The sequence below is a fragment of the Ctenocephalides felis genome, unplaced genomic scaffold (assembly GCF_003426905.1).
Source record: "Ctenocephalides felis isolate EL2017-DRISC unplaced genomic scaffold, ASM342690v1 CF-g0.4_SCAFFOLD_01402, whole genome shotgun sequence".
In the NCBI taxonomy this organism is placed as follows: Eukaryota; Metazoa; Arthropoda; class Insecta; order Siphonaptera; family Pulicidae; genus Ctenocephalides; species Ctenocephalides felis.
Window position 1 is genome coordinate 1 of NW_020537556.1, and position 12,659 is coordinate 12,659.

The window sequence follows — 12,659 nt, forward strand, 5'->3', positions numbered from 1 at the left end:
TCACATTTCATGAGGTGGCCCCTAAATGCGTTTAACGATGTTGGTAAGTTGCATAGCGAGCATTTGTATTTGAGCACAGCATGGTGCTCTATCCTCAATGCATCATAAGTTTACTCTTCTGGGTGTATGCTTTCCTGCATTTTGGGCAATGTGCTTTGTCATCTTTCAATGGTAGGTCCAGGTAGAACGACCTCAGACTCTGCAGAAGTAGTATTTTCTGTGCTGAGCGAAAGTCTGAGGTCGTATCCCAAGGCTTGCAGGCCTGCGTCCGGGTAAGCTTCTTTGGGAGCTCATGTAGTATCTGCTTTCTTATTTGGGGCAAGTTTTCTCATGACATTTCATGCATATCACCATTTATTCATTCATTCATTCATATGTTGGTTTATATTGGTTTTGAGCAAGGAAAGAAAGAGAAAAAAAAAAAAAAAAAAAAAAAACAAACACATATATATATACATATACACATACACATATATATATATATATTTATACACATAATTAATAAATAATAATAATAATAAAACTAATAATATAATAAATAATAATAATAATAATAATAATAATAATAAAAATAATAATAAAAAATCAATAAATAAATAAATAAATAAAAGTAAAATGGGCCAAAATAAATTTATATACAGGACATAAATATAAGTATAAAAAGCAAAAATAGATATAAAAATAAAATGCAAAAAGTAAATAAATAATTATAAGAGAGGAAAAAAAAATCAATAACGTGTAACATAGTAATAATTTAAAACATGTCATGTATTACTTTGAGTGTCTAGTAATCCCACTTTGGGATTTGTCGAGCTTTCTTGTAGACAGCGAACGCGTATGTCGCTGTGTCGACAGCGTGCCTCGTCTGTTGTTACACGCCCAGTCGAGCGCATGTCAAAGTGTGAGAACCAATTTATGGCAATTGTGAAAGTTGTGTAAAGCGAAATGGAGTTTAGAGTTACTGATGATGTAATTAAAGGTTGGAATCATAATTATAACTGTGATACATTACGTTTGAATTTAGTTGAGCGACAAATTTAGATATATGTATATATATCTATTAAATAATAATCGATTTGGGTTCGTGTCTCACCGTTTAATGTTCCGCGGAGACGGGCTTCAGCTAAGGCGCGTCAGTGCCGTGATCGGTACACTCCGCGACAGAATGCATCGAAAATTTTGAACGATTGATATAATAGAATACGAAAATATAACTGAATTGTGAATGGATTTTGGTAGAAATATATTATAATTTGATATGATGGAGTAGTTGGTGGTAATGACCAACTTTGTGTAATGCAGCTATATGTAGGTATATTATTTATGTCTACAAGTATGCATTCACCGATCGGCAGAGAAGTAATTTTTTAATATAATGTAGGCTTAATTATTATTATTTTAAGCGATTATATTAAAGTAAAAAGAAAGTGTATGGCAAAAGTAAAAAACACGACTATAAGTATAATTATAATTCTGGATATAATGCGAGTAATAGTTAGTTAGTTTTTAGTTTCAAATTTAAATAAAGAAAAATGTATTAAATTTACAGTAACAATATAATTGCATTTACAACGATTTGGTTGTCAATGCAAAATGTATATCGTAATAGTAATTTGAGTATGTAATGGCTATTTATTATTTAATATATAGCGCGAAATTATAATTATAGTCGCGCGACTAAATACACATAATTATAATAAGAGAAGAATAAAGGTTTGAAAATTCTCGAACAGTAATTATGCGCGAGACGCGCAACGTTGTTAATTTTTTGTATCGCGTATTTTACCGATCAGCGAAACCGTCAGTACACACGTCCACCCGCATACACGCGCGACCTACAAACCAACATACGTGCGCACACACACACACACACACATGCACACACACACATATTACTTACTCATACTATGTCATAATGAGAAAACTTACCCGTATGATTTACTCGCGAATGGAACACATCACAGTTTTAGAATAAGTCAAATATTTATTTCTAGTTAGCGAAGCCTTTTGGAAGCGTTGGCAAATCGTCGGAAGCGGAGCAGGCCCCTGACAAACAAAATTTTTCCAAAAATCACTTAAAACACTTTATTCACGAAATTTATTAAGCTGATAAGAACAGATACTACACTTTGATCTTAGCCATTCGGCCGAGAAGCGATAAATTTGCGGACAAATACTATTTTTTAAATTCTACAATATAAACAAAATATTCCCAACTATTTCAACGATTCATTTTTCATCTATTTTTATCAACTCTCGCGTCCATTCCCTAACTATTCTTCACCCCCCAAAGTTCTATGAGCGAATGTTCTAATATGGCTGTTAACTCTACTGTCGTTATAAGCCTTTTCTCACATTTGTAAAATTTTACAAAAATATTTATATAAAGTATTTTCTGACACTTGCAAAATTTTTCAAAAAAATATGTTATTAGGAGAACAGACGCTCATATTCATATTAATTTCTTTATCGATAGATGTGTGTTCATACTTATATATATTAAACTCATTTTTTGTCATATTTATATGAAGTATTTTCTGACACTTGCAAAATTTTTCAAAAAAATATGTTATTAGGAGAACAGACGCTCATATTCATATTAATTTCTTTATCGATAGATGTGTGTTCATACTTATATATATTAAACTCATTTTATCGTCATATTTATATAAAGTATTTTCTGACACTTGCAAAATTTTTCAAAAAATATGTTATTAGGAGAACAGACGCTCATATTCATATTAATTTCTTTATCGATAGATGTGTGTTCATACTTATATATATTAAACTCATTTTTTGTCATATTTATATGAAGTATTTTCTGACACTTGCAAAATTTTTCAAAAAAATATGTTATTAGGAGAACAGACGCTCATATTCATATTAATTTCTTTATCGATAGATGTGTGTTCATACTTATATATATTAAACTCATTTTATCGTCATATTTATATAAAGTATTTTCTGACACTTGCAAAATTTTTCAAAAAAATATGTTATTAGGAGAACAGACGCTCATATTCATATTAATTTCTTTATCGATAGATGTGTGTTCATACTTATATATATTAAACTCATTTTTTGTCATATTTATATGAAGTATTTTCTGACACTTGCAAAATTTTTCAAAAAAATATGTTATTAGGAGAACAGACGCTCATATTCATATTAATTTCTTTATCGATAGATGTGTGTTCATACTTATATATATTAAACTCATTTTATCGTCATATTTATATAAAGTATTTTCTGACACTTGCAAAATTTTTCAAAAAAATATGTTATTAGGAGAACAGACGCTCATATTCATATTAATTTCTTTATCGATAGATGTGTGTTCATACTTATATATATTAAACTCATTTTTTGTCATATTTATATGAAGTATTTTCTGACACTTGCAAAATTTTTCAAAAAAATATGTTATTAGGAGAACAGACGCTCATATTCATATTAATTTCTTTATCGATAGATGTGTGTTCATACTTATATATATTAAACTCATTTTATCGTCATATTTATATAAAGTATTTTCTGACACTTGCAAAATTTTTCAAAAAAATATGTTATTAGGAGAACAGACGCTCATATTCATATTAATTTCTTTATCGATAGATGTGTGTTCATACTTATATATATTAAACTCATTTTTTGTCATATTTATATGAAGTATTTTCTGACACTTGCAAAATTTTTCAATCCTATTATCGTTATATATAATCTTTTGTTAGATTTGTATAGCTTTATATATTTTTTTATTTTATTATTAATTCTATAGTTTTTATATAATTAATTTATATAGTTAATTTGAAATCAATTATCGATATTACATATCAATATATTTATATATATTTATATATATATATATATATTTAATATGCAATATATGCACATTTTTAAATTTATTATTATATGATGGTTTTTTATGGGCCGATCCCGGCGGTACTGCAATACCGGGCCAACCCGCGGCGGAAGCGGAGCAAGCCCCTGACATTCCGCCAATTTCCAAAAATCAGTTTAATATACTGGATCTGCTATGCAGATACTATCAGATATTAAGCTGATAAGAACAGATATTTCTTTTTAGATAATGCTGATGATATAGTGTAGACCATTTGCAAATCTTAAAGAATTTTGATGTATCGCTGTGTATGTCAGACCAAGTATATAACTAGTACAATACGCGGACTGACATATAGCGAGCATATATCTGGAAGAGGAAATTACAATTTTATTGATATATAATAAAACACTACGGGCCAGCTATTAGCTGGTAGTGTGTATACATTTATTCAGCATTTTTAAATTATAGAAAATTATGCCGTTAACATGTTAACGGCATGTACATATCGTGGATAATATAGTATTCATAACATCAAAAAGTATATAAAATTATTTGAGCAATAGCTTCGATATTCTTCAGTCTTGGTCCTTATTCAGCCATGGTGCTGGGTAGAATGTTTTCGTTGAGGTTATAATATCGTCATTCAACAGTTTTCTCGTCCCTCCTCAGCCGTGGTATTGTCTGCTTCCTGTGATGTGTTCGACATACATGTCACGGGACCATTTGATAGTGTCGGACACCATCAGGCGCTTCATTAGCACAGAGTAGCGGCGGCCTATTCCTAAGGCTATTAGGGTTTCGACGTTACTTTTGTCGTATCCCCCGAGTGATCCCATGACGAATACCAGGATTTTGGTGGTTAGGCCTTGAGTATGTAAATGATTGGCCAAGGCGCTATATTTCCTGATTTTTTCGGCTCTCGCAGTAACGAATGCTTGAGGCCGGTTCTCGAACGCCACCGTCACATCCATAATTAAGGCGATTTTCTGCGTTTCGTCTATAATGACTACGTCGGGTCTCTCAGCTCCAGAATATCCCGGGATCTGCTGATTGATAAACGTTCTGGATCCAGGTGGCACCTTCATTGCTTTTGTCAGTCGGTTTAGAATCGCGTTATGTCTTTTCGTCATGGTGACAAACTGTGGACGGCAGTGGTTCAGCACGTGCGGCAGCGTCTCGTTCTGGTGGCCGCATCGTCTGCACCGTTTGTCGTTCTGGCCGAATCTTCGGCACCCGTTCAACGGCAGTACGTTCAGACGGGCTCTATGTATGAAACGCCAGTCGGCAAATCTTGTAAAACTGCCATCTCTTATAAAGTGGTTGGAGACAGAGTTGGCCGATGTCACTTCCATAGCTTTTCCCTGGTCGGGTTTAAGTATAAGTTTGTTGCGGAAGTGATTCCGCGCCGCTGTTCTTAGTGCGCTTTCTGAATTCTGTCTCTCAACGCGCTTGTCGTCCACTTGCAGTGAGTCCAATTCGAGGAGGAAGTTGATTTTGCCCTTTAGGCGTCTGGCGGCTGCTCTGAGTCTCGTCCATGTCGAACTAATGTCGTTGCTCGGTTTTGCCACCAATCCTTCGTCAGATCCGTTGATGTAGTCAACGAGTTCCTTCGGCGTGGCCTCTCTGATCGTTTTCTTCCGAACAACCTCCTTCAGCGCTGCCAGACTTGCTTCTGCGACGCTGTCATCGTTGGACGTGAGCAGTCTGTGCGCATGGACGACCTGTCCGATGTCTGCCAAGAAAGAGGTTGGTAGCAGGTTGAAGCCTCCCTCTTTGTAGGCGAGATATAGGATCTCAGCGCTGGCTCGCTTTGGCAGATTGGCCCACTTCTTGGCGTAAGTCTTCACCTCCCGGTCGTATATCCATAGTAGTTTTTTCGTGGTTTTACCGTTCCGGAGGTGAAATTGTAATTGCGGCATGATGAACGTGTTTAAGGCGTCCACCTTTTGCCAGGGGGCTAGTAACGAATTGTTCAGTTGCTCCGCATGCCTCCTCATCGCCCTGATGACTTCGTCGGCCGAACTGAAACTCTGAAAACCCGTTGGGATGCCTAGATATTCATAAGATTGGTCCATGTCCAAGGTTTTCATAGTTTCTCCATTCAGGCTGAAGGTTGTAGTAATAGCTCGGTGTTGTTTGCCGTCCACATGCAACGTGGCGCATTTTCTGGTGTTGAACTGCAGTCCGCTCCATTTTGAAACCGTAGCTGTAGTGTCCATCAGTTTCTGCAGTCCTTCTGCGCTATCAGCCATCAGCACAAGATCATCGGCATACGCCAGCACGTTATTGATGGTGCCGTTTGCATTATAGTTTTCTGGCGTGTTTCGGATGGCTCGTAGCAGCGGTTCAATGGCCATGTTGAATGTTATAGGAGACAGCGGACATCCCTGTTTCACTCCCGCTTCTACTGGAACGTCCTCCGTTGATCCCTGGACGCTTCTGATCTTCGTCGTGCATCCGCTATAAAATCTTTCTATCAGGGCAATGCTCTCGCTGCCCAGTCCCGCCCAGCGCATTGCGTTAAAGATTGTTTTATGTGGGATCGAACCGAAAGCATTTTTTAGGTCCAGCCATGCGACCGCGATTTCTTTTCGTCTTCTTCTGGCATCCTGAATTGAAGATTGCAGCGTGTAGTTATGTTCGCTGCAACCTTCAAATGGCATGAAACCTTTTTGTGCGTTTGAGATGCGGTTATTTTCTTTGCACCATTTGCCCAGGCGATCTGCCAGAACCGAGGCGTATAGCTTTCCAATTGTATTCGACAGGGCGATAGGCCTCCAGCTCGTGACCTCATCCAAGTCGCCTTTCTTCGGAATTAAGATGGTCTCCGACACTTGCCACGAGCGTGGTACATACTTCAGTTTGTGTGTTTGGTTAAATATTGCCGCTAATATATGCGAGCCAGGGTCGCATTTTTTCCATAGCCAGTATCTGATGCCATCGGGACCCGGTGCCGTATTTTTGCATTTAAGCGCACGGGCCCAGATCTCTTCTGCTGTGAAATCTTTAGTAAGAGGATTATTGTTCCCATCTCCCACCGGTGTTATTGGAGGTATAATTTCTGGCATGGCTTCTGATGGTTCCGGATCTGGTTGTCTTCGGTAGACGGCCTTGAAGTATGCGTGGAGGAATTCGGGTTCAAAGTGACAATAAGCTCTTTCGTTATTTCCCGTTATTTCCCTAAACGCCCTTTTTCTATCTCGTCTGTATAGTTTTTGTATGCGGGCAGCAGCGGCGGGGTCGAAGGTCATATCCGTATTCCTCCTACGACGTCGTCTTGGTCGGTATTGGGTCGGTATCTGCGACCAGTCTCGTTTCGGGGTTCAGCGCTTTCATTCGGCTTGATTGAATTCGATATGTCTTCGATTTCTTTATCCAGGTCGGCCGGTGTTGCAATAGCCTGAATCCTCCGGCAGGCCTCGACTGGAATTCCGTCATTTTTGGAGTGACCAGTGTAGGCGTCGGGATGGTTCCTTCGTTTCTTGTTTGTTGGCGGACGCCCTCTTCTCGCGATGGAGTCTCGCTTGGCCGAGTGTTGATTTCTTCTACTATTGCTCTTATATCACGCAGGCGTTCCGCAATTTCCCTCTCCATTTCGTTTGCTGTTACCGTTTCATTCTCGTTGGAAATCACCTCGATCGGGGGTGCTGTCTCGTCATTTGTTTCGGATGTATTTTCTTCAGTTGCTACTCTTCTCGCTATTAAGCTAGGCCACATTGGAATTTCATCGTCTACTATTCCGGGTAGTAATGCTGGCGGTTCCAGCTCCGGTGGCATCTCTGCTGTGGTAGGCAGTTGGCTTCCGCTTGTCCTATTTGGGGTGATTTCTATTGGGCTGGGCCACAGCGGAATATTTTCGCCGGTTTCCTCGTGCAGTTGTCCTGGTGGATTGAGTTCTGATGAAATCTCAACCGTGGTGGATTCTCGTCCTCCGCTTGATTTGCCTCTTCTCGCTGTTAAATTAGGCCGCGTCGGGATTTCATTGTTTAATGTTCCGGGTAGCAAAACTGGTGTTTCCGGCTCCGGTGGCGTCTCTGAAATGGTGGGCAGCTTTTTCCCGCTCGTTCTATTTGTGATTATTTCTATTGGACTGGGCCACAGCGTAATATTGTCGCCGGTTTCTTCGCGTAATAGTCCTGGCGGATTAGGTTTTGGTGATGATATTTCAGCTGCGGTGAATTCCGGGCTTCCGCCTGTTGTGTCTAAAGTCGCGCTTTTCGTTCTCCAAATAACCCTACCACCCTTCTGACTTCGGTCTGATGGAGGCACACTCGCGGCTCTAGTTCTTGATCTTGTCATAATTTGAGAGCTAGAGGCTGGAGGGGGGGTTATATTCCTGGTCGTTAATGTGGTTACTGCAGTTTTAGGTCTCGTTTTGGTGATCGAAGCAGGTCTGCTGGTCCCAGCCTGAATATTTGGGTCAACTGCAGAAGCGGACTTTGGTGGAGTGCTGGGTGTTGGCTTGGTCGGTTTATTATGTTTTGTCATATTGGCCTTTTTCCCGCGGCCTTCACATTTCATGAGGTGGCCCCTAAATGCGTTTAACGATGTTGGTAAGTTGCATAGCGAGCATTTGTATTTGAGCACAGCATGGTGCTCTATCCTCAAATGCATCATAAGTTTACTCTTCTGGGTGTATGCTTTCCTGCATTTGGGCAATGTGCTTTGTCATCTTTCAATGGTAGGTCCAGGTAGACGACCTCAGACTCTGCAGAAGTAGTATTTTCTGTGCTGAGCGAAAGTCTGAGGTCGTATCCCAAGGCTTTGCAGGCCTGCGTCCGGGTAAGCTTCTTTGGGAGCTCATGTAGTATCTGCTTTCTTATTTGGGGCAAGTTTTCTCATGACATTTCATGCATATCACCATTTATTCATTCATTCATTCATATGTTGGTTTATATTGGTTTTGAGCAAGGAAAGAAAGAGAAAAAAAAAAAAAAAAAAAAAAAAAAAAAAAAAAAAAAACATATATATATACATATACACAATACAATATATATATATAATATATAACAATAATATAATATAATAATAATAATAATATAATACTAATAATAATAATAATAATAATAATAATAATAATAATAAAATAATAATAAAAAAATCAATAAATAAATAAATAAATAAAAAGTAAAATGGGCCAAAATAAATTTATATACAGGACATAAATATAAGTATAAAAAGCAAAAATAGATATAAAAATAAAATGCAAAAAGTAAATAAATAATTATAAGAGAGGAAAAAAAAATCAATAACGTGTAACATAGTAATAATTTAAAACATGTCATGTATTACTTTGAGTGTCTATATAATCCCACTGTTTGGGATTGTCGAGCTTTCTTGTAGACAGCGAACGCGTATGTCGCTGTGTCGACAGCGTGCCTCGCCTGTTGTTACACGCCCAGTGGAGCGCATGTCAAAGTGTGAGAATCAATTTATGGCAATTGTGAAAAGTTGTGTAAAGCGAAATGAGTTTAGAGTTACTGACGATGATGTAATTAAAGGTTGGAATCATAATTATAACTGTGATATATTACGTTTGAATTTAGTTGAGCGACAAATTTAGATATATGTATATATATCTATGAAAAATAATCGATTTGGGTTCGTGTCTCACCGTTTAATGTTCCGCGGAGACGGGCTTCAGCTAAGACGCGTCAGTGCGTGATCGGTACACTCCGCGACAGAATGCATCGAAAATTTTGAACGATTGATATAATAGAATACGAAAATATAACTGAATTGTGAATGGATTTTGGTAGAAATATATTATAATTTGATATGATGGAGTAGTTGGTGGTAATGACAAACTTTGTGTAATGCAGCTATATGTAGGTATATTATTTATGTCTACAAGTATGCATTCACCGATCGGCAGAGAAGTAATTTAATAATATAAATGTAGGCTTAATTATTATTATTTTAAGCGATTATATTAAAGTAAAAAAGAGAAAGTGTATGGCAAAAGTAAAAAACACGACTATAAGTATAATTATAATTCTGGATATAATGCGAGTAAGAATAGTTAGTTAGTTTTTAGTTTCAAATTTAAATAAAGAAAAATGTATTGAATTTACAGTAACAATATAATTGCATTTACAACGATATGGTTGTCAATGCAAAATGTATATCGTAATAGTAATTTGAGTATGTAATGAATATTTATTATTTTATATATAGCGCGAAATTATAATTATAGTCGCGCGACTAAATACACATAATTATAATAAGAGAAGAATAAAGGTTTGAGAATTCTCGAACAGTAATTATGCGCGAGACGCGCAACGTTGTTAATTTTTTGTATCGCGTATTTTACCGATCATGCGAAACCGTATACGTATACAACGCACGACGTCACCCGCATCACACGTCCATACAACCTACAAACCAACATACGTGCGTACCACACACACACACACACATGCACACACACACATATTACGTACTTATACTATGTCATAATGAGAAAACTTACCCGTATGATTTACTCGCGAATGGAACACATCACAGTTTTAGAATAAGTCAAATATTTATTTTAGTTAGCGAAAGCCTTTTGGAAGCGCTGGCAAATCGTCGGAAGCGGAGCAGGCCCCTGACAAATAAATTTTTCCAAAAATCACTTAAAACACTTTATATCGCGAAATTTATTAAGCTGATAAGAACAGATACTACACTTTGATCTTAGCCATTCGGCCGAGAAGCGATAAATTTGCGGACAAATACTATTTTTTAAATTCTACAATATAAACAAAATATTCCCAACTATTTCAACGATTCATTTTTCATCTATTTTTATCAACTCTCGCGTCCATTCCCTAACTATTCTTCACCCCCAAAGTTCTATGAGCGAATGTTCTAATATGGCTGTTAACTCTACTGTCGTTATAAGCCTTTTCTCACATTTGTAAAATTTTACAAAAATATTTATATAAAGTATTTTCTGACACTTGCAAAATTTTTCAAAAAAAATGTTATTAGGAGAACAGACGGTCATATTCATATTAATTTCTTTATCGATAGATGTGTGTTCATACTTATATATATTTAAACTCATTTTTCGTCATATTTATATAAAGTATTTTCTGACACTTGCAAAATTTTTCAAAAAAATATGTTATTAGGAGAACAGACGCTCATATTCATATTAATTCTTTATCGATAGATGTGTGTTCATACTATATATATTAAACTCATTTTATTGTCATATTTATATAAAGTATTTTTGACACTTGCAAAATTTTTCAAAAAAATATGTTATTAGGAGAACAGACGCTCATATTCATATTAATTTCTTTATCGATAGATGTGTGTTCATACTTATATATATTAAACTCATTTTTCGTCATATTTATATAAAGTATTTTCTGACACTTGCAAAATTTTTCAAAAAAATATGTTATTAGGAGAACAGACGCTCATATTCATATTAATTTCTTTATCGATAGATGTGTGTTCATACTTATATATATTAAACTCATTTTATCGTCATATTTATATAAAGTATTTTCTGACACTTGCAAAATTTTCAAAAAAATATGTTATTAGGAGAACAGACGCTCATATTCATATTAATTTCTTTATCGATAGATGTGTGTTCATACTTATATATATTAAACTCATTTTTTGTCATATTTTATATGAAGTATTTCTGACACTTGCAAAATTTTTCAAAAAAATATGTTATTAGGAGAACAGACGCTCATATTCATATTAATTTCTTTATCGATAGATGTGTGTTCATACTTATATATTAAACTCATTTATCGTCATATTTATATAAAGTATTTTCTGACACTTGCAAAATTTTTCAAAAAAAATGTTATAGGAGAACAGACGCTCATATTCATATTAATTTCTTTATCGATAGATGTGTGTTCATACTTATATATATTAAACTCATTTTTTGTCATATTTATATAAAGTATTTTCTGACACTTGCAAAAATTTTCAAAAAAATATGTTATTAGGAGAACAGGACGCTCATATTCATATTAATTTCTTTATCGATAGATGTGTGTCATACTTATATATATTTAACTCATTTTATGTCATATTTTATATAAAGTATTTTCTGACACTTGCAAAATTTTCAAAAAAATATGTTATTAGGAGAACAGACGCTCATATTCATATTAATTTCTTTATCGATAGATGTGTGTTCATACTTATATATATTAAACTCATTTTTTTCATATTTATATGAAGTATTTTCTGACACTTGCAAAATTTTTCAATCCTATTATCGTTATATATAATCTTTTGTTAGATTTGTATAGCTTTATATATTTTTTTTATTTTATTATTAATTCTATAGTTTTTATATAATTAATTTATATAGTTAATTTGAAATCAATTATCGATATTACATATCAATATATTTATATATATTTATATATATATATATTTTAATGCAATATATGCACATTTTTAAATTTATTATTATATGATGGTTTTTTATGGGCCGATCCCGGCGGTACTCTGCAATACCGGGCCAACCCGCGGCGGAAGCGGAGCAAGCCCCTGACATTCCGCCAATTTCCAAAAATCAGTTTTTAATATACTGGGATCTGCTATGCAGATACTACAGATATTAAGCTGATAAGAACAGATATTTCTTTTAGATAATGCTGATGATATATGTAGACCATTTGCAAATCTTAAAGAATTTTGATGTATCGCTGTGTATGTCAAGACCAAGTATATAACTAGTTACAATACGCGGACTGACATATAGCGAGCATATATCTGGAAGAGGAAATTACAATTTTATTGATATATAATAAAACACTACGGGCCAGCTATTAGCTGGTAGTGTGTA

At 35.3% G+C, this 12,659-nt stretch overlaps 1 non-coding gene and 3 pseudogenes across 1 annotated transcript; all 4 read right to left on the reverse strand.

The window, feature by feature from the left end:
- Window positions 1-2,010: 2,010 nt before the first annotated feature.
- LOC113369580 lies at window positions 2,011-2,159 on the reverse strand (annotated as a pseudogene).
- Window positions 2,160-3,920: 1,761 nt separating this feature from the next.
- LOC113369578 lies at window positions 3,921-4,103 on the reverse strand (annotated as a pseudogene).
- A 6,262-nt stretch (window positions 4,104-10,365) lies between these two features.
- Window positions 10,366-10,546, reverse strand: LOC113369582 (annotated as a pseudogene).
- Window positions 10,547-12,292: 1,746 nt separating this feature from the next.
- Window positions 12,293-12,478, reverse strand: LOC113369579. The gene has a single exon (XR_003366505.1). It is a non-coding gene; the product is annotated as a U2 spliceosomal RNA (small nuclear RNA).
- Window positions 12,479-12,659: the final 181 nt, after the last annotated feature.